The 27,182-nt window shown below is 43.8% G+C and overlaps 1 protein-coding gene across 2 annotated transcripts in view; it reads right to left on the minus strand.

The window, feature by feature from the left end:
* Nucleotides 1-27,182, minus strand: part of PRKCZ (protein kinase C zeta) — an 820,696-nt gene that overhangs the window by 141,328 nt on the left and 652,186 nt on the right. The gene's annotated exons all lie outside the window — the stretch shown is intronic.

The raw sequence follows: 27,182 nt of genomic DNA on the forward strand, positions 1-27,182 counted from the left end.
AATGTTAGGGAGTGGAGGTCCAAAAGACTGGTATATAAAAACAGTGTGAGAAGATTGCAATAAAAGCCAATGTTAATATCTACAAGTTCTCAGTAGATTTAAAGATACAAACGTACACCTATTTGCTGCCACACTATGTTGACATCTAACAAAAAGATAACATTCGTCTGCTGGGCACTGACAGGTGCTGGATCTACAAGTTCTATTCAGTAACTGCTGTGCATGTCACAGAAAGGTAGAAAATCGATTTTTTTCTTGTTGACATTACAGTGGTTTCTTTCTTTTTTATCTTTTTATGTAGCAGTACAAACCATGCACATATGTTACAGCCTCGTGCATCAGCGCACCTGCAGCTAAAGGAGGGGAGCAGAAAGACAGTGAAGACAAATCACAGAAACCAAAGATCAGCCCCAGTAATGCTACATCCCACTACGCTATCCTTCCCCAGTCCTGTAGCCTTGCTGTGCTACATACAGTGGGATAAAATGTCAGGATGGCATGCGCCCCCAAGCTTCACAACATTAGAGCAATATAAACAGTACCAAGAAGTCAGCACAGGATCGGCTCTTGGTCTCATCGATGAACAGTAAAGCAGATTTCAGTGTATCAAATTTAACAAAAAATATTTGTCTCCTATGATGGGTCATCATCAAATGAGCTGGTTGGGCCACCAAGTTCCTACGTCCCCTGGCAAGAAAGTTCTTCTTGACATCAAGAAAGGCCTTCTCTCTGGGAAAGGTGTCAGGGTGCAGATCTGGGAAGAGCATTAGGGAATGTGCTCTACTCTTTTTGCATAAAGGCACGTGCAAAACTCTGCCATAACAATAGCTGCTGAACATCTTTCACAGGAGTGTGATCAACCATATCCAATCAACCAATTCTAGATTTTGAATTTAATTCCAAGGTAGAAGGTGGTGGGTAATTCTGCAGACGCTTATTTTTCCACCTCTACTGGTCTGACAAGCATAAGAAAAAGTTGTTCCAATTTTTGTAAATGCTTCACCATTATATCATTTTCTTCAGCGAAAGGATTGAAAAATATCACTTTCTGGTTCATTGAGTGTCTATATTTACAAAACTGATATCTGGCAGTGAATATTGCCTTACCAAGGGGAATTGAATCCTTTCCTTCTGAACTTCGCTGATCCAGAATGCAAGCCAATCTGTTAAATGCGTTCCCAGCTCCCTTCCATAGTTTGAACAAAAAACTGCAAAGCACAGTATAGCATTCTCTACTATACAATCCAGTAGAGGATCAAAATTCAGTAAGTATTCTCAATTGAAGGACTAACCAGAAAAAACGAACAATCTTAACTGAAGGATAGTGATAAACCGAACCTTTTCTGTTCTACAATGGTCTGCTACCAATTCCTATTAAGTCTCTCTATATGGTAAAGCACATTTGAAGGGATTACCTTAAGTTACTTTGATAATATCGACCAAGCAGTTGGTTCACTATTTGAGCAGCGTGTATTCTGAAGCATGACAAACAGAATGGAGCAATTGTATGTCATCCTTTCTTTGGGCTTTACAGCAGATGTTATGGTCATCTGAAATCAAAATTAGCTTGCTGAAAGTCACACGCAAACTTGCCAACTTGGATATGCACCAAAATGTCAGGCACATCCTGGCAAGCATGCTATCCACTTGCCACTTTATAATTATATTGTTAACTTGCTCACAGAACTGTTGTTGGGCATAGTCTTATCCCATGATATATGGGATCACTCTGCTGTTCCCTACCAGTCACCTGTTGGTGCTTTTGTACCCAGAAGGCATCAGCTATCCCGAAAGTATGCAACTTTATTGAAGAACAGATAGGGAAGCCGAACCAACCTCACTGTTACTAAGATGACCCTCCTTTTGGGTGTGCAGTAGACAGATGTTACTACTACACACCTATCCAAGCACATAGAACAAGTGGAGTAATACTGTGGCTAACAAGACACACTTAGCAAAACCCTCTGGCGCCAGAAATGTGTTGATAGCAATGACATTTACAGAAATCATTCTTATAAAGGTTTGGAGAGTAGCTGGCCTAGCCCTGTGCCAAAGATGGCTTGAGAAACACCAGCAAATGTAGCTACCCAGGAATTATAGCTCAAAGCAGCCAGTATATGGAGACCTTCTGCGCGAGGTATATTGGTGCTATGCCATTCAGGAACTGAGCATCCGACACAGATAAAGGGGACTCTAGACTGGACTGTGAGCCAACTGAGCAACATTTTCTTGACTCAAATAGAAGACAACTAGCAGCATCTGGCCCATTGAATTACTAATAACCTGATACCCAGGGCAATCAGTTATCAAGATAAAAATGCAGTACATGTAATAGGGCACAAACTACCACAGCTGATCTTTCACGAGGGACAAATTGTAAAATACTTAACACTTTTAGTTGAAAAAAAGGATGACTTCACTACAACAGGTACTTAAGCGTTCATATAAACAGCTGGGGGTGGTAACAATTGAGAGGGGGAATTTTAGTATTACTCCTGAGGTGTTTAAGAATGCTTCTTGTCTTGAGGGAATACTTTATAAGAGCCTATTGTCAGGACCAAATTTATATGGATGAATTAACAACCAACCTACGCCCCTGCAGTGACGAGTGCAGAAGAACCTAACAGGCACATATAGTTCAAAACAATTTGATTTTTTAACATTAATTTGTCTTTATTGCACCCTGATGATTACAGAGAGCGTACTCCATTAGGAACATTAGGGATGATCAGTACTGTGGCCTCCACCTGCACAAGATATGGGCCTCTGTATGTTTTGGGCAGAGTGATAAGTTGTAAGCAATACATACACATGAAGTCCTTCTTTAAGCGTTTATTCAGCTGCAGTACACAGACCATCAGCCCTTGAAGCAACACACTGCAACTGTCGCTTCCAACTCCTTCAGTCCCCCAGCACCAGAACAGCACATTATGCTGTCATTAACGACCAGTGGAACTTACTCACAGGTTACCCAGCAACAGTAACCAGGTGAACAACCATGCAGAGTCCTCAGCCTACATACATAGACCATAACACGGAGATGATCAAAAATCGTGTGAAATGAAGAGTGGAGTCCTCCCTCCTATCACGTTCACAATCCAGTAGTCGGACGGACAGTGCAAAGATACTCCACTGAAGGTTTCGGAGTGTTACCAAAGTGGTACAAGTGACTATTGTGAAAATGGCTAAAAAAAAAAAAAGAGGACTCTTTCCGTTACATCCATGGTGAAAGAAAGACGAAATGAATGAATGGATATAGCGAGCATCTTTGGGAAAGATGGACACTAAATGTTTCTGATTAGAGAGCCAATGCGCTGGTACTTGTAAGTTTAGGACCTGCATTCATTCTCAATCACTGAACGAGGACCTTCATTTACTTAAGGTGCTAACTGTGGTAATCCAATCCCCTCTTGGGCTGTGAACCTCAAAATACTGCTGTAGGGACGGTCTCCCTGTAACTCCAAAACACATTACCAGGGAAATTAATGTAGTATTTTTACTGTGTGTTTTCAACTGTAGGTTTTCTCCCACAAATATTTTCTTCAAGTTAATTTTCAAAATCAATTTGCAAAAGGAAAATGATAATTCACTTAATTTATCTCGAAGTGCTTTGGGAAAAAGATTCCCATCACTAGGAAATGTGTATGATTGCCTGTTGCTGCCAATCGAAATACAAACACTTTCCTACGCATTTCTGGTGGTGTACCTGGACACAGCATATCAGCCATGTAATTTAAAGTTACACGCTGTAACATTATTCCTACCTGTTGTAATTAAATGTATTCTCTTTATAAGAAGGAGTCAGGTAGAGGTAGCCAGTTGATGTAGAATGACACGTCGTAGGTTTATTGAAGAAGTTATAGGTTAGGTTACAAGTTACATAGTAAAGTACCCCACCAGGAACAGCATCCTCTCTGCTCAGTCCACTCTCTTCAATTGCCAAGCAACCTCCAGTCACTCACCAACATTCCATGACATCACACACTGCTGAGCAGAGCACGGAGCAATGGGGGTGGTGCACAGAATGCATCACAAGCATAGCAGCTTATAGCACATCTCCTGCGATTAGTAAATAATAAAATGCAAACAGGAAACGTAAGATAGAAAATAATAAAATACAAAGAGAAGACGTGAAAGTCACTAGCTTTCATCATCCCCATAAATTATACAAACAGAAGATGTAAGAGAATAACTACGTAAATCCATTAAGTTATTCAGACAGTGGTCGAATCAGACCCCGTCCACACGAACCAAAAGCACACACGTACAAAGGTCACACAGAACCCATGCAACAAAAACCTTTACCCCTTGCCCTCTGCTGTGCACTCTTGCTGAACCACGAACATAGAGTTACAACACCTTCTACTGCTACATGGGCGGACCAGGGAAATACACATGCCCTCTACTGCACACACTTTTGCATATTGGCAAGACCAGGACCAAGAAAATATTATCTCCACTTACACCCCGCACTGCATACACTTGCAGGATCAGGGAACTAAAACACTCACCCCTCTACTGCATACTCTTGCATGACCAGGGACCTAAAACACTCACCCCCAACCACATACTCTGGAGAACTAAATGACACCATACATCAATCATACACATGAAAAATATGGGCACCCGCTACTGGGCACACTCGCAGGACCAGGGACCTAAAACATGGACTCAGCCATAGCCACAACTCCTCATAAGACTCCGGCATACTCTTACAGGAGTAGAGACGCAAACAAGGAGCAGTAACTCATCAAAAGACTCTTGCATACAACAATTATAAAAGCTTTTTTTTTTATTTAGCATGGAATGTAAAAATATACTCTGACAGCAAATTCAGCATGGCATTGAAAGATATTCTTGGGTAGAACCCAAAGTCCTCCACTCCTGTGAGCGATCTCTCACCCGAACGTACACACGGTACTCTGAGCGCAAATCCAATACATAGAGACACATTACAGTTCTCAATTTTGAGACTCCAACACAGTTAATAGTTTAACTTGTCTTGATACTGACGTTGCGTCCCCATTTTGATCCTACATAACGGTTTTGGCCTCTTATTATAATGATGCACACACTTTGACGTGTTTCTAATAACAATGATGCTTACGGCGATTATGTTGCAGATTCCTGCATGGACTTTCAGTCAGTATGTGGTCTAGTTTTTTTGTTACTACGACGCACGTCGCTTACGTATTCTCTCGTCACAATTCGGCCGTTCCCAGGCAACGCTGATCACACCCTCATTGGCGCAACACTAAGTACATGCAAAAGAAACAATTGCTGGACAGAATAATGAACAATGCAAACATTCACCCCCAGTCACAAAGATCGGTGGGTTTAGGCCCAGATGTCTGTACTGGGGTGAATGTACGACATTGTTCTGCATTCTGTCCATCAATTGTTGTTTTTGAATTTGTCACCCCGAGTGGGACGGGTATGCCCAGACGTGGGTCCCGTGCTCTCCATGCCACTGGAGTCAAGCTATCCTGGCTGATGAGGGCTGAAAGCCCGAAACCGGTCCTAGGATGCTTGTTTCCAGTCCAGGAAGGGCCTGGCCTGGCAGTTCAGGCTGGACTGTTCCCATTGGGTGCAGGGTCAAGACTGATTTGCATATGGCTGGGTCCAAACTGGAATGGCATGGTGAGCAACAAAACGAACGATTTAGGCCCAGATCTCTGTACTGGGGTGAATGTACGACATTGTTCTACATTCTGTCCATCAATTGTTGTTTTTGAATTTGTCACCCCGAGTGGGATGGATATGCCCAGATGTGGGTCCCGTGCTCTCCATGCCACTGGTGTCAAGTTATCCTGGCTGATGAGGGCTGAAAGCCCGAAACCGGTCCTAGGATGCTTGTTTCCAGTCCAGGGAGGACCTGGCCTGTCAGTTCGGGCTGGACTGTTCCCATTGGGTGCAGGGTCAAGACTGATTTGCATATCCGCTACTCTTTGCCCTCACTATAGAGATAGTGGCATGTGAAATTCGGCAACGGGCGGAGATATGGGGGTTCCAAATAACGCCATCAGACGAGAGGGTAGAAAAGATCTCGCTCTATGCAGACAACATCTTATTATATGTTACTCACCCGGCTGCCACAATCCCCGCCTTGTTTGATCTTATGAGCCGGTATGGGACATTCTCAAGATATGCCATAAACTGGCATAAATCGGTCATATATAGCCCGAGAGCCTTAGAGGCCTGGCCCTTTATTCCTGGGGCCTTACAAATAGCGCAGACTGGGTTCACGTACTTAGGGATTTATCTCAACACAGATAGGAGGCTCTCGTACCAGAATAATATTCAATGAGTCACAACTAACTTCGCTACTGACGCACTGAGATGGAAAGCTCTCCCCTTCACGATCATTGGCCGGGCAGCGACCATATCCTCGTATCCTATATGCCCTCCAGAATGAGTACTTCCCCCCTCTCCAGGCAGACCTTTCGGGTGATAAATACGGAATTATGCTCCCTGTTATGGCTCGGGAAGCAGCAGAGGATTGCACTGATCACATTATAGCATAACCAATATAATGGGGGGATCGCCCTACCGGATATTGAAGCCTATTATTGGGCGGAGCATCTGACCCTGGTGAACAAATGGATACATGCCACGGCAGACCAACCCACCTATAGGTTAGAAAGAGATATCATGACGCCTCGTACATGTATGTATTTTCTTTATGGAGGGCGGGGCAGGGGACACCTACTCCCGGCCACACAAGTCACACTAGAAGTATGGGACAGAGCGTCGAAGGCACTGGGCTGGGAACACAGACCAACGAAACAGGCGCCCCTCTGGCACTGCTCCTGGTTAAAGGAGCTCCACAAACTTAGGGGCTTCGAGGGATGGGACGTCATAGGCATCTCCACCATAGGGGATGTTGTGGCCGAGGGAGAACTCAAAATTTTCTGAGCGTTAGTGGCAGACTTCGGACTGCACATCTCTCAGTTTTTCAAATATGCGCAGCTGCGACATGCCTGGTTAGTGGTGAGCTCGCTGTCCTCCTCACTGCCAGAATATGCACCACTAGAGGGACGCCTACTACAAGAACACGTACTCACCAAGGCAGTATCGCTAACATACCGGACCCTGAATAATAATACTCCGGACAGACTGGGGAAATTGAGGGAATCGTGGGAACTGAACCTAGAAAACATTGACTGGGAGGCGGCCCTGATGCATCACCGAGAAGTGGCCATTAAATCCCGCCTCCGTCTTATTCAATACAAGATACTACACAGAGTATATTATGACAGGGCCCGACTCCATCGTATGGGCCGAGCCAGCGACCCGAATTGTTTGAGATGCGACCAGACACAGGGGGATTACTACAATACTATTTGTGATTGCCCCGTCATACAGTCATATTGGCAACTGGTATTAGGGGAACTGAGTAAGGTTTTAGACGAGACATTGCCCCTAGACCCCAAATTCATACTACTTGGCATACCCGGGGATGTAGATCTGGGCCGTCCGCAGCTTATTTTTGCAATGTTGGCATTAGTAGTAGCGAAACGAGACATAGCTCGCACACGGTGGGCGGCGTTACCTCCCCAGCTCCGAGATTGGAAGATGGGGATGGATATTTACATGGCGGCAGAGAGGGTCACATACAAAGCGAGAGGGTGCCCACAAAAGTTCCGTAGGGTATGGGGTAAATGGAGGAAAAATTATGGGCTGGATGGAGGACTGGGTGACGACTAGTTGGCCAATGAGAGGAGCCGTACTTCACCTTTGCCAAGATAGCTGGCCTGTTTTCGGACCCTTTGGGAAAGCACAGCGTGGGGGATGCCGCTGCAGGATTCAATGATTGAATGGGACTTACAGACTCATACAGCCCGCGAAGGGGAGGGGGAGGGAATTTACATGATGTGGATTGTATATGTATATCTTTGCACAAATGTAACCAAATGTGACACGATTCTCTTTTGTTTTTTGGTTGATAAAAATGAAAATAAAAATATATTTTTTTAAAGACTGATTTGCATATGGCTGGGTCCAAACTGGAATAGCATGGTGAGCAAAAAAACTATGGATTTAGGCGTAGATCTCTGTACTGGGGTGAATGTACGACATTGTTCTGCATTCTGTCCATCAATTGTCGTTTTTGCATTTGTCACCCCGAGTGGGACGGGTATGCCCAGAAGTGGGTCCCGTGCTTTCCATGCCACTGGAGTCAAGCTATCCTGCCGGATGAGGGTTGAAAGCCCAAAACCGGTCCTAGGATGCTTGTTTCCAGTCCAGGGAGGACCTGGCCTGGCAGTTTGGGCTCGATTGTTCCCATTGGGTGCAGGGTCAAGACTGATTTGCATATGGCTGGGTCCAAACTAGAATGGCATGGTGAGCAAAAAAAGGATGGATTTAGGCCCAGATCTCTGCACTGGGGTGAATGTACGACATTGTTCTGCATTCTGTCCATCAACTGTTGTTTTTGCAACACTAAGCACACTCAGGATTTTTAAAGTGAGGAGCCTGAGCTTGTGATCGATCATAAAGATTACAGAATGTGCTGCAAGGATTAGCATTAACATGCGCTGCACGCCACATTTGAACCACCACCTAAGGTTCCAAGGGCTCGCGCCTCCACTGAGACAGAATGAGCTAAAGTTCAATTTAGAGCTTCCGCTGCTAATTACAATGCAATATCAACCCTTACTTACCAGCTGAGCATGTATCTTAATGATACATGCTGCCTTCAACAGATGCAACGAGCTGATCACTCTCCTTTTGCGATTGTGTGAGCACTCAGCTTCCTATGGCAAAGCATTTAATGATCTTGGCCACGGTCCGCTCCTCCAAATAACAGCATATCAAGTCACTTGTGCACCTGGGCTCACAGTAAATCAATTGTAAAAATGTTGGTTGAGGTAAGAAGCCGGAGGCAGGAAGACGTTTTGAAGAAGCTTTATTCGCAGGTAAGCTTCACCCATGATGAGCAGCAGCCGGCCAGTAAGGATCCCAGTACACAACTGACTCGGTCAACCGGAATCCCCACTAACCGATCACTACGGTCACTGACGCAACAATACGACACATTTCAAAAGATAACAAAAAGGAATATCAACATGCCTTGGTATGTCTCGGGGAGAGACCGTACAGAAGAAGCGTGGGCGTACTGCAAGACGCACCACGAAGTCAGTACATGACATTACTATATCAGTGTAATACTTTCCCCCAGTTTACTCACAACCAGGAATGCTGACTGTAAATCAACTCCACTAGATATTAGTGCAGATTAGGCGATGCTTCAACTCTGTTTATTGTCAAACTAACTGTGTACATACAAAACTCAGCAGGCCACTTCCTTAGGCTTGTAGTCTTCAGTATCTGGTGTCCGTTTGATATAAATCCAATCAAATCTGCAAACAGACGTGCCTCGATCAATCAGTGACAGCTTATCAGCGCTCTCCAGTATAGCGATGATCTTAGTTCATCACTTCAGTAATCACTATATTAAGCTTACAGACTTTGATTATGTTGTCCATAGCCTGTCTGTTGGAAAATACCTGGTAGGGTACACACATTTCTTCTCCTCTTTTTATGGCTTCAATCTCTTTTTTTCTCTTCTTTTATCATCAATCTCTTTTTCTCTATGTTTCCATCAGTTTCTTTTACATGTAGGTTCGCTTCCGGTCGTTGTCAGTGTTGTAATTGAAGATTCCTTCTTGGCAAGCCAGTCGATGTAGAATGACAGGATGTAGGTTTAGTGAAGATGTTACAGGTTAGGATACAAGTTACATAGTAAAGTACCCCACCAGAAGCAGCATCCTCTCTACTCAGCCCACTCTTTCTTATTGCCAAGTAATCTCCAGTCACTCACCAACCTTCCATGACATCACACACTGCTGAACTCAGCAGGTAACAATGGAGGTGTGCACAGAATGCATCACAAGCAAAGCAGATGATAACACTACCACCAGTAAAACAAGAACTGCCATCTGATATTCTTCCTTAAGTATATTTAGAATTTGAACACAGCTTTTTTCGTGTGAATATTTTTTGTATTTATTTTTATTTAGGGAGAACTTGAAACAATAGATGCCATATTACAGTGTACATAATATCTATCTATATGTCCATCTAACAGTAAATGTATCAACGGCGCAGAAATTGTTAATTCTCAAAGAAAATTGAAATACTTTTGAAATACTTTATTTGATCTACAGATTTTGCAGCAAACAAAATTGCCCCATAAGATTTTTTTATACGAAAAAACAGGACCAATTTTGTTCTTTATTAACCTAATGTGGTTTCAAGTGTCCCCAATCCTTGATCCGCCATATAAATACGTTTTGTGCATTATTCAGTGGTAATTTGGAAATGCAATTGCACTGCAGTATGATGTCATTCAGTGAAGTGACTGTTTTATAAAAGAGGGTACAAATCTTCTGAGAAAGTAGACCGAAGGAGGATCTAATTGGAGCCAGAGCAAACGTTATTAGGTCTCGCCTGAGCCAGCGCATACGCTGCCCTGGCGAGACTTTTAGTAACTGCGCTTCAGAAAATGCTACCACAGCTTTTGCTTGTGGCCTAGCGCTTGCGGTTACGCACACGAGCACGCGCGCAGCCGCCAGCTTTCAGCGCCCGATCAGGCGCCATCTGGCTTTCCTCTCTCTTGCTCTCCCAAGCGCCTCGCTCGCCCCTCCACCACCACAGCGCGTGTCGCACGGCTGCGCGTCTTCTTTTATTTCCTTTTCGCGCGTCTTGTTTTAAATGACACCCTGATCTGCGGAGGCGCGCCTCTCCCCAGCAGTGCTTTATATCACTATGCTCTCCGCAGGGCTTTACAAAAATCCAAACTTAAATTCCTTGCATTAATTTAGTACAATAGTATTCTTCCTTGCTGCTGCTTATGCAAGTGCAGCCATTCTAGCTAACGTCCCCCGGCTGCCCTGGACGTTGTGGAAAATATGGGGAGACCTCCCCTCACTGCTCACAAGGAGTTTAGTTTTAATTCTTAATTCACAGATCAACATACCATTGCCTCGTCCACCCATCGCCAGCGTGATCATCTATCAATCTACTCATGTGTTCATTCCCACGCATTCATCCTCACCGACGTCATTACCCTTTCACCCATCCATGTCCACGCTCATTCCCATCACCCATCCACCCCTTCGCATTCTCATCTACCATGTATTCTCATTAAAGTGTAGGATGTTCATTCCCAAACAGTATCCGTTTTACTCCCTGGCGTGTTAGACAACGCCAAAAACAAATAGAGAGTTTCCCAGGTTTAGCCAGAAGGGACCGGGTACGTAACAACGTTCAAAATTAACAAATTTCCCTCATGGATTTACTCAATAGTCTCCAACTGTAAATTTCAGATCAATATATATTGAACCAAAGACAAGGAGTCCATAAAACTTAAACACAACACAGATAAAGTATATTGTTATTTTATTTAATTTAAAACTTGTTGTATACCTCAGATTGTATTGTAACGATATGTCCACAATTATCAAGTACAATGGGGTAAGTATCTTCATAAACAACATACATATGAAAAATTAATAATCAATAAAATAGCTCTCAATGACAATTCAAATCAATATTTACACATAATCAAATCAAACAAATCAAACATTCAATATGAAAATCAAGGATGTATTACATACATATAAAATTGGTTTAAAAACACAAATATGATTTTGTCCTCTTGTCGACGCGTTTCGGTGTAAAGTATGATTTGTAACACCTTCTTCAGGACCAATACATTAAAAACAGCTCTCTCTAACAAGTATAATCAATATGAGACTAGGACCTTTAATCGCAGTCCTTAAGTGACCAGAGTGGCGTGTTAACTCAGTACATCGTACTCCAATATAAGAATAGGACCTTCAATCGTGGTCCTAAAGTGACCAGAGTGGCGTGTTAACTCAGTACATCGTACTCCAATCCTAGTGGAGCGTGTATCTCTTCAAAACCGCTCGTCAGCGTTATAGGTAGCTTTTCATATTCAAGCTCAGTTAATTCATAGAGTCAGCAACAGTTTATTCATTCATTTCCTGTCTTTAGTTGCGCTGAATTGCTGGTCATTCCACTGTGGACCAAGATGTCTGTGCTCGTGATCCTCGTGTTTCGTTTGGGCGGGGGCCGGTTTCTTTCAAGGAGCGTAGCGTCACCTCGTATCGGATTCTCTGGTTAACACGCCACTCTGGTCACTTTAGGACCACGATTGAAGGTCCTATTCTTATATTGGAGTACGATGTACTGAGTTAACACGCCACTCTGGTCACTTAAGGACTGCGATTAAAGGTCCTAGTCTCATATTGATTATACTTGTTAGAGAGAGCTGTTTTTAATGTATTGGTCCTGAAGAAGGTGTTACAAATCATACTTTACACCGAAACGCGTCGACAAGAGGACAAAATCATATTTGTGTTTTTAAACCAATTTTATATGTATGTAATACATCCTTGATTTTCATATAGAATGTTTGATTTGTTTGATTTGATTATGTGTAAATATTGATTTGAATTGTCATTGAGAGCTATTTTATTGATTATTAATTTTTCATATGTATGTTGTTTATGAAGATACTTACCCCATTGTACTTGATAATTGTGGACATATCGTTACAATACAATCTGAGGTAAACAACAAGTTTTAAATAAAATAAAATAACAATATACTTTATCTGTGTTGTGTTTAAGTCTTATGGACTCCTTGTCTTTGGTTCAATATATATTGATCTGAAATTTACAGTTGGAGACTATTGAGTAAATCCATGAGGGAAATTTGTTAATTTTGAACGGTGTTAGACAACGCCCCCAGCAGTGCTTTATATCACTGTGCTCTCCGCAGGGCTTTACAAGGGGGCGGCGCTGCAAGGTATGCTCTACGTAAACGGGCTGTTATTTTTTCCGTACTGCTTTGTACACCACTCCAGAGAGTTGGAATACTAAACTTGTGTAGTGCACCGAAATATCTGTTGGCGGTGTTTCGTTGATATTATTACATAACTTAGCGGAAAAGGAAAGATGAACGCCTGAATCATCGCTGCCAAAATGAGCTGTCACGTGGCCCCATGTATGCGTAATAAGGTAGGCAAGGACCACATTGAACTAGGGGATTTGTAGTTTTGTGCCTAAAAGTAAATATGAACTCACAACTCACACAAACCTGTATTCGGAAGGGTGTAGCTTAAACAAGAAAAATAAACACACGCACCTAACCTCCCACCCCCAATAAAGTCAGGTTTATTATTTTTTTTTGTGCAGATTTATATAGCGCAAACTCGACCCGAAGGTATTGGAACGCTGTACATGAGCACCAGTTACGTTACACAAGAACACATTCATATTTTCGGTAGGCACGGGGAGATTAAGTGATTTGCCCAGAATCACAGGATGTAGAGTCGACCCTGAGACTCGAACCTTGGTTTCCCAGCTCCAAAGTGGGCAGTCCCCCAAAGCACATGTAACTACAAGTACTTGTGACGTGCAGATTCAATACACATTCCTGCAACCAGCGGTTAACTGTGCTCTCTTTCACTTACAAAGTTTCAGAATTCTTAGCTCTTTCTCCACGTTTCCATCAATTTCGGGGAAATTTTGGCTGTTGGAATTAGTTTAGTAGGAGATCCTGTTGATCATGGCTCATTATTATTTTCAAATTGACTCCCGCAGTCACCTTTTTTTTTTTAAGAAGGAAAAACAACCTTTATGCTTTTTTTATCTTCTTAAAAATGTAATGGGAGTATCACTAAAATGGATGGTTTGGAAAGTTTGAGAATGTTGATTATTCTCGTACAAAATACCAGTTAAGTATGTTTCTAGGCAAATCAACTTGAGTACCGTTTAATAGCAGAAAAATAATTGGCAGCTTTGGTAATGCTATGGAAACGTACTTCAGATTTATTTGAAGTGTTTTGACTTTTTTATATTAATAATTTATAAAGCTTCATTGGCACAGGCGGAACAGATGCAGATGTTTTTACAGTAAGCAAGGTAAAGCGCACACTGGCAACGCTTATCCCTCAAGCCTCTTTTCGTTCCTATGTTGCGCCGAGCATTTTGTGTCTGCTGCAAAATCTTCAGTTTCACTCCCAAAAAACTCTGGGAGTTGAGGCAAATTGAAATGGCATAGGGTCAGGAAGGAGCATTGCATAGTAGTGGATATGAGCCTGAGAAATGTAAAATGCAGTGGACTAGGTATTTACCGATCTATGCAGGCATCCACGGCACATATGTAGCTCCTGTTGTGCCGTCAGCCTGGTGTCTAAGATTTAGTTTCTTGGAAACCCCTCCGGGTCCTTTCTAACTCCATGCGGCATTTAGTGATTTCGGATACTGGTGAACTTGAGTTTTTATCCATTCTGCCGTGAGTGCTAGAATTTTTCTGTAGTTTAGATACACACTCCAGAAAGAGTAAATAATTCCTTTTTTTCTCAGCTCTGCAGCAGCAGCAGGAAAGCGCACCTTCCTTGCGCACACCTTCTTTTCCAACTGCCCTCCACAGAACCTTCTCACATCCCCCATTCCATACAACATCATAACCTCACACATTCTGTTGCACGCAGGCAGCAACACCACACATCCTTCCTCTTTAAACACCTAAAAAAAAAATAACAATCACCCCAATAAAAACATTGATAAAACACTTGAGCTGTATTAAACGTTACTTAAAATGTAGATTAATACCTTCCTAAATAAAGGCATACCATCATACTATAAACCAGTTCCTTTAGGTATACTTAAGCATGAGATCACAATATTAGTTGTATTCAATGATGCCAAACTATGCTCGGATCAATAATGAATACCATTCTACTTCAATAAAAAAAATGAATCTATTTTTTCAGAATGTGAATGATCCTTCCTAATCAGCTAGTTTGTTCTATCCTAATACCTTCCTCCCCCGATCCTCACCCGTCTCGTCAGAGGCTCTCCTTTCTCCCTGCAATCCTTCCAAATCATGTTCATGTTCCACCACCACATCCTTCCACAACCATTCATTCTCATACAATCCATTTTTTTTCCTTTCGCCATTTCCTCACCATTGGTCTCATTGCATTTTACCATCAGACGTATATGCCACACAGTATTATCACTCAACCTCACAGAATTTTGTGAACACTTCTTCACTCTCAAGGGTTCTGCATACTTACTTTCCCCTTTAGGCAACTTACCAACCTTCACGACTTTCACCCACCTTCCTTCAACTTCTCTATCTTAGTTCCTGGCTTGGTATCGAGTTCTTGTAAACACACTGATCCTTCAAAATATTCTCCTTCACTATTTCTGATGACCATTCTACCTTTCTTGCAGTGTTCATCCACCATAAGCGGTCATTAGTATACGGTTCTGTCCTTCACATTAATAACAAGCATTGGCATAGCTAATAGGTCTCGCCTTTGGGACCTTATAAGTGTTTAGCCATGCAATAGTTTATGTTGTTGCACCAAGGATATTGTGCTGGATAGCTAAATACTTATAAGATCCCAAAAGCGAGACCTATTGGCTATGCCAATGTTTGTTTTTAAGATTGCATGCTAGAGGGCTGTATCTCAGAATGTCGGGCACCTGTGCTAACCATGTCACGCACCAGTCGCACCGTAATGACGTGTACTACGTGCTAACCTGGTAGCAATCATGAATAGATCGAAACAGGAATCAAATGCAATAAGGAAAAGACGCTATTTTGACAACCCTTTGGGCTCTAAGGCCAAGAGTTCGAAGGGACCGAGTAACCTTCTCCCAAGAAATTACATTTTACTTTGAGAATCGTGGCGCGCAGAGCAGAGTGAGATGTATACATCAATTATTTTAGTCTAATACCAACAGTAGACAGGCTTGTAGGCTGTGGCTGTGCTAAAACCTACTGTGCCTATAAACATTTATATGGGGCAATAGTTGTTCTACGTTCATGACTGAACTCCCACACCGCCCGTTGCTGGCGCCACACAGGCTGCTGCCCCTCCCACCCACCAGCATTCGCTCAGAAGTGTCTGGAAAGCAACGCCCCACTGCGGTTTGTAAAAGCACTAAATAAATAAACACATCCCGAAATTATTCAAATAATGAGACATTGGTTACGATTACACCATTTTATGTGTCTTCTGAAATTAAACGCTGTCATGTTTAAACAATCGTCGTAAATATCGCTACGAAACTGACGTATGACATGTGTTTAGGAATCCAATGCACTTTCAAGATCATATTTGTTTTAATAGGAAAACGGCAAGGCAAGATGTTCAGCGGACACAAAAATACTTTCAAATATCCCAGTGTCCTATTTTAATGGAACAGTGACACCAAGTGGTGTAATAGCATTAGGCAACTGCATGGAAAGGAATCACTCAGTTTCATCAACATTAAGGGTACATTTTGCCAGAGCGCAGTCGAGTGCTGGGTCATGCACTAACAAAGTAAACGTGTTCGAAACAGTTTTTCTTATGTAATAAAATCACTTCAAGAGTGATTGGCAAACCAGACCACGAATCAGGGCAGCACCGTATCAAATAATTAACCTGCATAATCCCCGTTCATTGAGTCCTTTCGCCCAAGCGAAAGCACATGTGAATTCACTGGCATTTAGTAAATTTGAACCCTGCAATAGTTTATTTGTGTACCCCCGCCCCCAAAACTTGTTTCTCCCGACTAGAACCTCTAACAATCCGATGGCTTCATTCTATGCCGCCATGCCGGCTGCTGAGTATTCCGGTCTATCCACCCACTGTTCCTGAGCGCCCGCCTTTCTGGCCCTTCGTCCACGATATAAGATTTGACAGCTAAAAGGGGGTAGCATCACGAAGCCACCCCTCGCTGCATCTAGGTCCCGGGGTGGTGGGATGGGTGGGCAAGGCTGATAAACTGTCACTCCGAATAACGGGATGCGGGGGAGGGTCTTACGACCTCCGCCTTCAATCAGCGAATTCCTTCTTTATTGTTTTCAAGCACAGTATTCGCACTTTTGACTCCATTAAGATCAGTCTTGCAGCCGCTAGGAAAATGCCTTCATTTCTTGCAGCAAGAGCGAGCATGTATAGCTGGGCAATTCTCTAACGCTGCCGGGTGTTTTTTACTTCCACATCTCAGGCACTCTGGGCGTCCACGTCCTTAGCGCTTACTTCAGCACTTCTCTTGTCTGATACCTTTTCACACTTCTTATTTTTCTGAAGAACTTTGACTGCCACACCATCACGTCTCCTGCTATCTTTAATTCACACACAATGTTAAATGCAATTTCTATTCTCTTAGCAATTTAAATCATCTTACTGAATGCAGGTTGTTTCACACTTGGCTACTTTTGCTGAATTTTACAATTACTTGTTCTGTTTATTAATCGATCCCTAATAATTTCCTCCTGAAAATATTTGAACTTGAAATTCACAGATAAAGTTGCCATATGGTTCAATACTTTCGCTAGTTACTTGCGTTACGAAAATAACGTACGTCTTTCCAGAACCACATTACCTTCCGAATGTTCCGTACAGTGCTCAAGATGCTTTACCGTATTCACCGTCTTCTTCGCCCTCTAGATCCTTGTCGTCCTCATCGTGTATGAGAGTAGGTAACTGTTTTATTACTTTCCCACCTTCAGCACCTATCACTGCTTCTTATCGAAAGCCTTCGCTCCCGCACACATAACTCGCCTCCAATTGTCTACAAATGAGTTCGGACGGGTCCCTCCAGTCTCCCCTATTGATAACGGGTTCAGCTGGAGACAGAAGGGACATTGCTGGAGGGACTGCATAATCCATTAGCACTACATCTCCTAAATATTCTACGCTGGAAGAGAAACACGAAAGCTTAAAACAATGTATTGCAAGGTCAATTTGAAAATAAAGATAACATAATAAGATAGACAGTGGCGGACGGTAATTAGAGCTTAGGGCGGTCGCGCACGTACACACTCGTTCACACCCATTTAAATACACACACACTCACATTCACACCAATTAAACACACACACACACGCGCACGCACGCACGCACGCGCACAAATCATCAAATAAAAACATAACACTTACCTTCTGCAGTGTCTCTGGTGGGAAGCCTAAGAGGTTGGGGGGGGGGGGGAGGGGGAGAGAGAGACAGGTCGGGACTGACGCCTCATTCATTGGCTGACCTTAGGGCAGCCAATGAGAGGAGGCGGCAGTACCCTACCTCGTCCCAGAGTAGGATGGGGTCAGTGAGACTTGCTGACCCAGAAACCTGTGCATTGGCATGTATAGCACCTGGCTGTCGAATGTGAGCGTACGCAGTGTCTGGGCTGACCTTTCCTCAGCCTGACAGACACTCTATGTCTGGAAAGAGGTGGGGAAGGGTGGCCCCTCCGCCCTTAAGGTCCGGCCACTGAAGAACAAATAGTCACTGTTGTGATCACATTCTCATCGTCTGTATCGAAACCTCTCCGGTAGTTTTCGAAACATTTTTAGCTACAAACACAGCATGATGCCACAGACGTTCGTAGGTTCTCTGCTTGGCTGTAACTGACACCCACCAGAATCCACAACGCCCACGTTTCCCCGTTCCCTATTCCATGCTAACGTTATTTAACCAGCAAAGATCTATATTAAAATTTCAAATCTAACGAAAGGAGGGTAGGGTGAACAGCAACCAAAAGTTTGTGCTCCACTGAGGGCAGACTTTGCCTTACGGTGTAAGAAAAGGTTGTACTCTGCAGACCCACAGGAACACGATTAAATAGTTAAAGATGCCACCACAAATTGATTTCGGCCTCTCCCCAGAACCAACTGGGAGCCCCATGGACAGCTAAAAATGGACCTAGCTTGAAGAGCCCCTCGAGGACCTGTAAAGGTATTTGTGTGCCACTTGAGGTAATGAATGCCACTGGCACTCACATTTGTGTTGGGAATTACAGTAATTCACGCACGCAGTCACCGAAGCTCTTTCAACATACATTCGTCTTTCGGACACAGGAACCTCATATTTCAAAATCAGTTTTTCACAATATTTGCGATTTGAGAGGTCATGGAAGATTGTACATAGGGCATCATTGTTGCGGGCAGGGATGGGAAAGTGGCAGATGCCTAAGCTGTATGGTGTTGAAAGAACCCAATGACAAACTACAGGCCTTTGAGGGTTTTGAATGGTAGGGGTACGCAGAGTTCAAGGGAGAGTGACACATTGTCAATAAGGGTGGTTGGCCATTGGTGCTGTGGATATGGAGAGGTCACCAGGGTTTGTGGGAAAGGTGTGTGTGCTCACGGCAACCAAGTTCACCAAATACTGGTGGAACCCAGCCTAACGTCTTAAGCAGCTGCATTTAGGCCAGATGTTTACCGCAGGCTGCAGCACCCCGAATCTCACGTGTCAGATGATCCATGAAAAAGACCAGTGAATGGATGCACACACCACAATGCTACACCATGGATAAACCACAACCTTGTGTACTTTGCATAGTGCCATCCACCCCAGCAGTGGATTGCAAACCTGCCTTCTCTTGAATCTGAAACAATGGAAGAAGCCCTAAAACAGTGGTCTTCAAACTTTTTGATGTCGAGACCCCCTTGTCAAACCTTCTTAGGTGTAAAGAACCCTTCGGACAATATTTTCTAGAAACTGGTTCTCCTCATCATCAACATCTATCGATAACTATAACTGCCCCTGTTATACCTGCCATCTTTTGGCATGTTTCCCCTGTTCTTTTCCTTTCTGACCTAGTTTTGACTAGTACAGTGTCTCTGCGCAATTTCTCACTGCTGTTCAGTGTTAAAGTGCAAGTACTCCTATTGTAAATTGTATTATGGATTGGTGTTTCCATGATTGGCATGTTTGACTTACTAGTAAGTCCCTAGTAAAGTGCACTGAGGGTGCTGGGGCCTGTAAATCAAATGCTGCTGGTGGGCCTGCAGTGCTGATTGTGCCACTCACCCATGCAGCCCTGAAAAGGGTTATCAGACCTGCCATTGCAGAGTCTGCGCGGTTTGTAACTACCATGTCGACCTGGCAAGTGCACCCACTTCCCAAGCCCTAATCTTCACTTTTCTTACATGTAAGTCACCCCTAAGGTAGGCCCAAGGTACCCCTGTGGGCAGGGTGCCGTGTATATTAAGGGTATGGCATGTACTGGTGTGTGTGACATGTCCTGGCAGTGAATTACAGTGTGTTTCATTTTTCACTATGGAAAGGCTATCTGTCTCATAGGATAATGGGAGTTTACTTATAACATCTTATGAGCATATCTTCCCATTGGGACAAGATAGAGAAATGGGGTTTAGCATGCATGAACTCAGAATATAAAAATGCATCTTTTAGTAAAGATGATTTTTATGTTCTGTGTTTGAAAATACCACTTTTAGAAAGTAGGCATTTTCTTGCTTAGCCATCCTGTGTGCCTCTGCTGGGTTTGTGGATTGACTGTCTGTCTTTGGAGTGACAGGGGCTGGGGATGTGCATTCTCATCAAACAGCTACTGGGGAGGTCAAGGTGTGTCCTTCCTTTCCTGGATGAGTCAGGGCTGAGCTGAATAGACCTGGGCTGTATTTATAGTAGTGGGAGAAGATTATCTTGCACCAGATTGGGCCTGGTCTGCCTTGGACAATGCGGTCTCCACCTCCTGCCAGGAAGCTGGGCCAGAGAGGATTGAACTGGTTTGGGCTGGGCACAGGCACTCTCTGCCCAAAAGCACAAAGGGAAACTGAGTATAAATATTGGGGTCTAGACCTTAGAATTGTAGAACTCACTGGAATCAACAAACCTGCCAAGAAGAGCCAAGAGGAGTACTGCAACTTTGCTGTGTTGTTGCTTTGTTGGTTTGCTCTGCAGTTGCTGCTTCTGCCTTGGGCAGTGAAAGAACTGGTCTGAATTTTCTTTACTTGTTGCCTCCTGTTCTGAAGTCTCAGGGACTGCAAAGTCTTCACTGACCTCTGGGTACCGCCTCTGGAACCGTGGTTTCAGTTGCAACAGAGGGTGGAAAGCAACCAACTCCATCACTGACTCTGCCGCTGGCTCCATGCCCTGAAGGCACCGCAGAGGGCACCGCTGCATCTTGCACCGTAACCCTGGTCTCACTGATGATGATCGCCGAGCTGTTGCTTGCACTGTGACCTGTGAGCACTGCACTCCGCACCGCATCGCTTCATTCACCGCCCTGGTCTCACCAACGCCGTCACTGGCTTCGACAACCGTGACGGCACCATGGCTTGGGGGCACTGCTCGTAAGTCTGGCAACACACTGCCCCGTCCCACACCGCAGTCTGGACCAACCGATCGATGCCAGCTCCCCGCAAAGTGCATGTTTTTAAGTACTGTATGTTGGATTGCTATCGTTTTAGTCTTGTTTTGAATATATAAAGAATTGGATTTTTTTCTCAACTGGTGTGGTGTCCCTTTGTAGTGTTTTCAGTGTATTGCTGTTGGTTATGTGCACATCCTTTACACACTGTCTCTGAAATAAGCCTGACTGCTTGTGCCAAGCTACCAAGGGGGTGAGCAGGGGTTATTTCAGTAGTGTATCCCTCTTACCCTGACTAGAAGGAAGGGCCCCTACTTGGACAAAGGTGCAAACCATTGCCAACTAGAGACCCCCATTTCTAACAGCCCCCAACTACCACAGCAAATATTTTTACTGTGGGGAAATTGTATTAAACAATGTTTAGCAAACTAAAGGTCATTGAGTGTAGGGGTGTAGCCAAAGGTGTAGCTAAAAACAAAGATCCTTATTTATGAGGAATTGGCATAGGACAGTGCTGCCAATCTTCTTGCGGCGCTGACCAATGCCAATGTGAAAGGGCAGGAATACACTGCAATTATGAAATACGGTGCATTCCAGTCCTTTTCCCTTCCCAAATTGCTGACTAGCACCAAACGTAGGCAGAATTGTTTTTGTACGGGAAGAGGCACCTTCCTTCACCAAAACAACCCTGAGGGGCGTCTTCCTATTTCTATGAGAGCTGCATAATGTAGCACACATGGAAAGACGAAAAAACGAGAAGTAAACATTTCTCATCGTTACGCCTCCACTGGAGAGGCGTCAGTTTTTGGAGCTGCCACAGGTTTACGTGATTTTGTAAATATGGGGCAGCATTAAAATCCATGGGCTTTGCATGGAGCACGTCCTTGACGCAGAGTAAGGCAACACAGTGACTTGCGCTGCTATGTCTTACTGATTACTCCATATCTATGAGGCAATGCAAAGCCATGCAGGGTGACTTTGCACTGCCTCATAGGTATGGTTGAGATGGTTGCGCGACCGGAGCATCAAAAAAAGTGATGCTCTGGCAATGCAAGCTTCTCATAAATAAGCGCAAAATATTCTGTACGTTTTTTAGGTCTTTCACTTTTAGGTATCTACATATAAAATAATGGGCAGTGTGAATGAACAATAAATAAAATAAGTTATTGCTCAGTGGGAAATGGACTGTAGTACATTATGAAACATCTATTGGTTAATGCACTGCAGCGGTCTGTGTGTAACCAGAGAACCACAGAATTAAATCTTGATTGGTGCAGTGGAGAGTAGTGATGTGTATTTTTAGTGCTACAAAGTCGCAACCTGTGACAAAAAGCACTGTGAATATGTAAGTACATTTTTATACTTGCATTACACACAGTGTAAGATACAATGCTGCAAAATGTGTGAATAGTTTTACAATAAAATGGTGCTTTCAAAATGTAGGTTTTAATAATACCAGAGTGTATGTAATGCAGTTTTCTGTTTTTTACATATCTGTCCCTTCAACACCTCTTCAGGGGCACTAAGGGATGTGTAAATGCAGTTGAAATTAAAAGCAAGAACTTCCCAGCCCAGTAGTTAACTCTTTGCATTTCAACTAAAAAAAAAAAACACATCTTTGTCTTCACAAAGAGCCAGAACTGCTCCCAAGCATCCTTTACACTTGCAGATTACCAGCGCATTTGCCTTTCATTCAGTCGAGTAGCTGATAACGATCTCATTTAGCCGTCCCAGGACGGCTGTCTTTTTACAGGGACAAGTGAAGCTGGGGAATCTGCGACCCCCTTCCTAGGACTCCATGACCCCCCTGGGGGTCGCGCCCCACAGTTTGAAGACCTCTGCCCTAAAACAATATGCGCTGGACTTATGATCAGAAACATAAAAGTGACTTACCTTTGGTAATGATATTTCTGGTAAATACCTAATCTTCCCACAAATTCCTCACCTTAAGAATATCACCCAGGCATCAGACTGGTCCAGAAAACTTCTCTATCAATAGCTCCAGTGCCACCTTGTGACGCCATGCGGCTTCAGCCAAGGCTGCAAACTAGACATGATCACATTGAGCTAAAATAGAACCCAACTAGTGTGATAGTGTTAGTTAATCATACTTTTCCCCCACCCCAATGAGGCATGATGAGGGAACTGAGACCGCATCAATGACAGTGACAATTACTGCAGATAAAGTGCTTCCATTCCATGGGATCTTATTACGCATGGCACTAACTCATCAAGAGAGGGAGGTACCTTTAGGAGGGAACTGCAGAAAGATTATGCATCCACCAGAAATGTTAACAAAGATAAGAAACTTACTTCTGATGGTTACATTTTCCTACAGATTCATCACCTTAAGAGTAGGTCTTGAAGCAATAACTCCATGGGAGGTGGGACTGAGTAGTGCCGATTAACCAAGAAAGTTATGCAACATAGCCCTAGCAAAGCACCTGTCACTGCATGTTTGAGCTGTGAGGCAGTAATAGTAAGTGTAAGTATGCAGTGATGATTATGTGGTCACCCAGCAAGTGTCAGCTACTGGAAAGCCTCTGAAATAAGCTGTGCCAGAACCTTGGTCAGAAAGGTGCAATAATGCAGACAGGGTAGCTAAATAGTCAACATGAATTGCAGAACATCAGAAAAATGAGATTTGAAAGGATCTAAGTCTTCCGACTTTCAAAATGGAAGACATTTGTTACAGCAACCTTCGTAGATGGACTTTGTAACAAGTTTTCTGGCCACCGAGATAAGCTGCAACTTCATCAGGAAGACAAAATAACTAACTGGCATTGCACATTTTCAACAGAAGTAACCACAATGTTTGTGGTAAGGGTGAAGGATTAGGCAATCCTTTTGGGCGACGAGGCCCACCATGTGCAGGAGAGTAAGAGATGGTTGAATGAGGAGTGCGAACAGATTAATGTACCAGATCCTCCTTGAACAATCTGCGACAATCAGGATCATCTTGCCCAATCCTACAGCAGGACTTTTGACATAAGTGGAAATGCATACAGAAGGCTGAGCAACCTGCTGAACATGAAGGGATACTCCTGTAAACTACTCCGAGGGCAGTATATAAAACAAAACAGGACATTTCTTGAGCAAGCTTGGCAAAGAAATCCATGTATGGTCACCCCAATCTGCAGAAGATGACCTCCGTCCTGGGATGCAGTTGCCATTTGTGTTCTCCCAGAGGGAGAGGACTCAAGAGTATCTGCCTTTAGAATGAGAGAAACTGCCAACTGAGCCCCCACCTGGAGAATTCCCCCTTGTTGTGCTCACAGCATAGTTATGTGCAGACTCTGCTATGACATGAACCAGATGCCTCATGCCAGCATCTCACCCTGATGGGCTCCCCAGCCCTTTGACTGGGTGTCTGGTACTACAGTAGCATGGGCCTGCAGTGGACTGAAAGGACTACCCATCACAAGGATGTAGAGGTCCATCCCAACAGTGCAGACCTGGATGACCGGGATAGAGGCCCAGGGAAGACTTGGCAGCTCGGGCTGGACTGTTCCCATGAGGAACAGGGTCAAGACTGATTTGCATATGGCTGGGCCTGAACTGGGGTGGTGAAGTGAGCTAAAGAACGATGATGCATTCAACCCAGATCTGTGACTGAGGGTGAGTGTCTGAAAAGTTTCGGCGCTCCGTCCATCATCTCCTTGTGTCTGAATAGATGATCAGCAGCTGATCAAAGAGGCTACCTTGAGGTTTGAACCATTGTTGTCTCAGGCACAAGTGGACGACTTTCATTCACCACCGAGCATATGGTACAAATGAGGTACATGAGGCCAAGCATATATAAGGTAGGCAGAACTCGAATTTGTGTTAGGAGTCAAAAATCTCATAATCATCTCCCCAATATCTACAATCCTCATAGTGGGAGGAAAAGCATCACATGGGTTGTCTCCAGCACCCTTCTTATGAAGTTAAACTCTTGGATTGAGTGAGGCGACACTTTAGGGCTTTGCTAGTAAAGCCCAGGCTGCGGGAGAGAGTCATCATGCCCTGAAGTTATCCTCAACCAGTGCCTGGGACTCTGATTTCACTTGCCAGAAATGCACGGCCTCCTATGAAGCTGCCAAAACTGCAAGGACTTTTGCAAAGACATATGGTGGGGTTGTCAGTCTGAATGATAAGACCGTGAACTGATAATGCTGCGAAATACAGAATCTAATGTAAAGGATGTGGACGGGAAGAATTGGAACATGGAGGTCAACCAATCTCCCACATTCAGGGACAAAAAAAGTTGCCCCAGATGCAGAATCCTGAACTTGTCTTGTCGAATGAACAAACAAGTTCAGATGGCAGAGATCCAGAATGAGTCTCTGAGCTCTGTCAATCTTGGGAACCAAGCGGTAAGGGCAGTAGAATTCTGTGCACAGCAGAGGCAACCCTGTATGCAGTGCTTTAAATGGACCGGTACTAAGTACCGGCACTTCTAAAGTTTCTGCTCTTGAGTACCGGAACTTCTCTTTGTCTAAAGAGAGTACCGGTACTCATGGGACAGCAAGCCAAGCTCAGGTACTCATGGGACAGCAAGCCAAGCTCAGGGAAATTGGCATGCAAAAACAGAAGCACAACATGCTGACAATGAGTCGGTCTGTTTTCCTGAAGCACTCGATCGAGTGCTAATCTACCCCCCACAATGTGCTAATTGAGCGACAGCCCGCAGTCATTCATTCAGAGTTGGCAGAAAGTTTGGGAGGGGCCCGACTCACACTGTGATTACTGACACAGGGTTCTGTGGAGTCACTAGCACTCTAGTAGGGACATCTTAAGGATTTTGGAAGCCCAGGCCCAAACATATTTTTGGGGCCCCTGTTGGGAACAGTTTTGAATTCCTGATTCAATTTGAGCTCGTTCATGCAGTCTTTGGCCAGATCACTAACGGGCACGTTCGTCCAAATTCTAAATGTCTTTACATCACATATTCAGGGATAGTGATGTGTGTTTTCAACATTGTAACAGCAGTAGCTCACTAATTATGCTGCAAATAATCTCTGTGACACCCCCCTTTTCTCATATGTGAGGTCCTGTTTTGACCTAAAAGAAAGTTTTTTGTATGGATGTTACATGAAACAAACATTACATTTCTCTGCGAAATATCTGTAATAATCTCTCACATATCGCCCACAATAAAAAATAAATTAAAGGAAACATGGTACTTAAAATAAATTGTTTAAGAATTAGTACACGTCATGAGGGGAAGACTCTCTGTAGATCAGGGCCTGCTAACGGGCATATCTCCTGACTCTAGGGAATTCGGAGAAGGCTTCCTGCTGGTATAGCAGAGTAGGGCAGCACTTGTTTGGAGCCAGACTGAGGATGAAGGTGGTGATAGTGATGCTGTGCAGAGTCAGTGGGAATTACGGTTTAGTAATGTGGGCAGAGGCGTATGTAAGCGTTTCTAAAGCATATGCAGTCCTGCCAAGTTAGACTATCGCATTTCAGTGCGGGGATTCTCATCACCGCACTGAAATGCAAAGTCACGAATTATAGCGCCTCCTCAGCTGTTGAACTGGAGCGCTGCTATAATGCACAATGCTAACTGAAAGCTGCAGTGGCAGTGCGCTGCTCCAGTTAGGCTTGGGGGGATGGCTAAGCTGCTCACAGCTCTAACTTCTACTCCGCTACAATATAATAATAGGACACCTTACACCACGTGGCATTACATTCACTGACATTGAATGTACCCTTGTGTACGTATAAGGGAAATGGAATACTCAAAATATACCAGAAATGCTTTATTATCATTATACACATCTGCACACCAATTCAATCTCAATCACATTAAATGTATGCCCCTGGCGTGGGTCCCTTAGCAATGCAAATAGTCCACATCTCAATTTGGTGAGTACCTGCACTTCTTTTTTTCCATTTAAAGCACTGCCTGTATGTCTCCTTTGTTCACCAGGTCAATGACTTTTGCCCCATTATGGAGCTGTGCGTCCGAAAGCACCATCTGATGGGAAGAGGGACACAGTCTGGAGGGAGGAAGACAAAGGGTACGTCGTAGCCCTTGCGGATTACCTG

Source organism: Triturus cristatus, chromosome 1_2 (assembly GCF_964204655.1).
Source record: "Triturus cristatus chromosome 1_2, aTriCri1.1, whole genome shotgun sequence".
Lineage (NCBI taxonomy): Eukaryota > Metazoa > Chordata > Amphibia > Caudata > Salamandridae > Triturus > Triturus cristatus.